The sequence below is a fragment of the Lactuca virosa genome, chromosome 8 (genome assembly GCF_052849685.1).
Source record: "Lactuca virosa cultivar CGN04683 chromosome 8, Lactuca_virosa_CGN04683_v6, whole genome shotgun sequence".
NCBI lineage: Eukaryota > Viridiplantae > Streptophyta > Magnoliopsida > Asterales > Asteraceae > Lactuca > Lactuca virosa.
The window spans coordinates 119,012,287-119,016,716 of NC_136433.1; the positions used below are offsets into that span (position 1 = coordinate 119,012,287).

The following is a 4,430-nucleotide window of genomic DNA, read 5'->3' on the forward strand; positions in this document are numbered from 1 at the left end:
GCCTCTGATTTATATGCTTCAGAGATCCAGATCCACAAATTTTCATTCGGAAACTTGTCTGATCAGCTATGTTTTCCAAGGTTTGGATCTTTTCTGAGGTTCGCATTTTTACTTCCTTCAGACTGGTTACATATGGTCTCGGACCATCATTCGGACCAATTAAAGGTCTAGACCAGTTCACTTCGACCTTGATTGACGAGTCATTGATTGTGCTTCGGGAGTTCGGGTTTACATTTCGGTTATCAGTATCACTTCGGTTCAGCATTATGGTTCTTCAACAGTATATTTTATCATACATATTCTACAGTGTTTGTTCAGTTCGGCAATACATCACCAAGTCTACCCATGACCCGAGAATAATATCTTTTTTACGGGTAGATGCTCACATCAAGGGGGAGCGTGCGATGCTCCATCATATCCGACATATACTCTTACCCGGTTTCATGATTATTTTTATCTTTATTGCATTGTCGATCAAAAATAGGGTGAGAATCATGAGCATTTGAGCATTCTTTGTAACTTTTAGAGTTCTAATTATTGAAGACATCTGGGAAAGGAGATCGATTAGTAATGGAGGTATCTAATTGGTATTGGCCTATTATCTATATGGTAGCAGTCATGTTTATTGAAGTCTGATTTTCACTTTATGAGTTGACAAATCCTCGGTGGAAATCTTGGGCAAGACTTCAGTTCTGGATTTAGATTTATTTTGTACTCTTTACTCTGATTTGTTATAGGAATCTATTAGATGTCTCATTTGTGTTTACATCCGGATAAGATCTTATGATTGTTCGAGTTTAGATTTGCAATATTTTGAAGACGAATATTATTTTGGTGATGTGACATGGCACTTATTTTTGATCTTCCGGTCAAATTTTTGGCATTGCTAGACCATGTCTTCGGACTCATATTATTTATTATTCAGAATTTACTTTGGGATGTTTCACAATTTCAGCAGGTTACTCTTCATAAATTATTTGGTGCGTTATCACTCGAGTTCATAATATTGAAGACGTTGTGTGATCCGATATTGTGCTCTTCGGTTCAACAGTCGAGGGGGAGACTGTGAACATGATTGGTTTTTGGGGACTGGTCAATTTCGAAGATTGTGATTTCATATTTTTATTTAGAGATTGGGTTCCTCTCTATGTTCTTTGATGCTAGAGATTGGGTTCATATTTTTATTCAGAGATTGGGTTCCTCTGTGAACATTATTCCGTTTACACGTTTTTGTTTGTTTGTTTTTGTATCAGTGATTTATGACCCGAGGATCTAAAACTCTAATTTTTCCTCCACTAGAAAATCCAGAATCATTTTTCCACAAGAATAAAGGTAAGAAGGACGAGTCGAGCAATACTTTCAAATCAGAAAAATTTGAGCTTTTCGAGAGGACGCCTAATAGGAAGGGAATCGGATACGAACCGGAAACATCTACCGAAGAAAGTTCTGACAAGGAAGAGGTTAAAAGCAAGGTTAAATATATGACGGACATCATGAGAATGACAATGGGAGACTACAAGAAGAGGATACGAGAAGAACATGGACCAGGTGTAGTTCCACCTGCGATACCAGCCGAGAGAAGTTTTGAGTTAAAGGGGCATATTCTATCGATGCTCAAGGATATACCTTTCGTCGAAAAGAGTATGAGGACGCTTTCAAGCATATCGATGAAGTAAAGGACATTTCCAACCACCTTAATGTTCCTAATGTGCCAAGAGAATCCGTGTTACTTAGGATGCTTCCGGTAACATTTACCGGTGAAGCCAAGATTTGGTTGAAGTCACTTGCACCCGGATCCATTACCACATGGGCAACACTTCGTGATCTTGTTATTGAGCAATTTAGTCCTCCTTCCACGATCTCAAAGCTCAAGAAGAAGATTGCTAATTTTCAACAAGAGGTTGGAGAGTCATTGTATGAAGCATGGGAGAAATACAAGGCTTTCTTAGAAGTTGCCATCAACATGATCTTTATGTCCAACAAGAAGTGTCCATCTTCTATGATGGAGTGAATGTCACGACTAGACAACTTCTTGACTCCCAAGGACTGATGACGAAGAAGGAGCTGGCCACCATAATAGAATTGATTGAAGAGTTTGCAAAGCACTCACGAAAGTATCACAACCCACGAGAGGATGTTACTAGAGGTAATAGAGATGGAAGGAACGATAACATGGATGCAGTTTTGAAAAAATTAGAAACTATGGATTGGTGAATGACAAAGTTGGATCAATTCATTCATGCCATAAGAGTTAGGAGTGATAATTGTAGCGGGCCACACTTGACCAAGGATTGTGATTTAGATGAGAATGGGAACAAGAAGGCACAAGTGTTCTACTCAAGTGGTGACAAGTATGATGAAAATTGGAGGAAGCCCAATAAGGAGTGATTGCCATATGAAGAGTACAAGAAGCCAAAAGATGAAAAGTATAGACAAATCGGTCGGGGTTTTTACCAAAAAGAGCAACTGCCACCTGAAAAGAAGATGGATTTCGAGTCGGTACTTCATAGATTTATGGAAGCATCTGAAAAAACAGTATGATGCTACTAATGCGAATGTGAGAAATCATCAAGCTTCCATCAAAAATATAGAGACTCAACTTGAGCAACTTACAACAATTGTTAATGAGAGGTTACCACCTAGAAATCAAGACCCAAAATCACAACCTCATGTAATGGCAATCTACACCGAAGAAGAGGTTCATTCTGAGCCATTTATGACCCATGAAGCAGATCCCATGCAGCCCAAGTCGTGTTTGGAAGAAGAAAAGTCCGGATCAAAAAGTGAAAAAAGTGAATCATTCTCTGATGATTCACCACGTTGTGGTGACATCACCACGCCGTGGCCACGAGAGGACAAAAAAATTTATCTCCGTAATTTGTATCAGACTCCTTTTCCATTCCCATCTCAAGCAATCAAGCACTATCTACAGCCCGAACAAAAGAAGTTTATGAACAAGTTCTCTCACTCTCGATAAACGCCCCATTTATCAAGTCAATGGCTAAACTTCCAAAGTTTGCAAAACATGTGATGACTAATAAGAAGGACCGAAGGAGTTGGAAAAGGCATCAACCATAGTACTCAATGACTTGTGTTTAGTTGAGATTATCAATGGGTTTCCAATCAAGATGGGAAATCCAGGCCAACTCACTTTACCTTGTGAATTTGGCAATTCCACTTCTATTAATGCTTTAGCCGATTTGGGGGAAAGCATTAACCTTATGCCTTATTCTTTCTACCAAAAGCTCGGATTACCAAAGCTCCAAGACACATGCAATTTGGATGGCAAATCACTCGATTACGTGCCAAGAGGAATAATTGAAGACTTGTTAGTGAATGTGGGAAAGTTTGTTTTTCCGGTTGACTTTGTGGTTCTCAACATGAAGGAAGATGAAGAACTCCCCATAATTTTAGGAAGACCATTTTTAGTAACGCAAGAGCTCTAGTTGACATCCACGACTCAAATAATACTACGAGATTCGGGCCCCACCCACACTCGGCTACTATGAGATTCGGGCCCTGCCCACACTCTGCTACTAACATATCGCATATACGGGTCGGCCTTGGTGTTGTAGACCTGTTCCTATCGAAGGAAACTCACCTCTCAAGCTGGCTGCTAAAATCTCGTGTGAGGAATCTCTAATAGTTGCTCCAACGACTCTCCGATTATCATTATCACAATAATTACTTAGTTAAAAACTGATAATCCTTCTAAGGGTAAAATGACCATTTTTTACCCCTGGTCAAAGTCAACATTATGACCGACTCAACTCGCCGAGTTAACCTACCAACTCGCCGAGTTCTATAACTCATAAATACTGGAATCACGATCCAACTCGTTGATTCATACCCCTGAATCGTCGAGTTCTATCTGGTACAGAATCGGGACAACACGATTCAACTCGTCGAGTTCCTCTATGGACTCGACGAGTTCTTCAGTCTGTTTGGGCCATCATAAGGGATTAAGCCCCTACTCGTCAGATCCCTACTCCATACTTCATCTACATACTGGAAATACCCTTTTAAGGGTAAAGTTTCTAATTTTACCTACTATTAGTCCTTCTCAAAGAGTTAAACTCAAACCCTAGCTCTCTAGAACATAAATCTTGGTCCAATAGCCATAATACTCCAAACTAACCCATCCTAACATAGATCTAGGCCTTAGACACCACTTGAATACGTAAAGCTCCTAACTTTCCTTCCATGCATGGCCTTTTGGGGCTTAAAAGGCCATAATAACACCTTAAAGCTTGCATGGGGCTTCCATGGTCATAAAGTTTGCACCTTTATGCCATGAAACCCCTTCTAGACCCCAGATCTGGAAGGTACAACCCTTGCGACGTCCATTTCCCAAGGACCAAGTTTCTTGAAACAAAAATCCCATAAAGTGATAAAGAAGATATCTAACTAGCTACTAAGCAAGGTGGAGA

At 39.9% G+C, this 4,430-nt stretch overlaps 1 non-coding gene across 1 annotated transcript; it reads right to left on the reverse strand.

The window, feature by feature from the left end:
- Positions 1-1,864: 1,864 nt before the first annotated feature.
- Positions 1,865-1,970, reverse strand: LOC145135253 (small nucleolar RNA R71). Its single transcript, XR_013719715.1, has one exon. It is a non-coding gene; the product is annotated as a small nucleolar RNA R71 (small nucleolar RNA).
- Between the last annotated feature and the right edge of the window lie 2,460 nt (positions 1,971-4,430).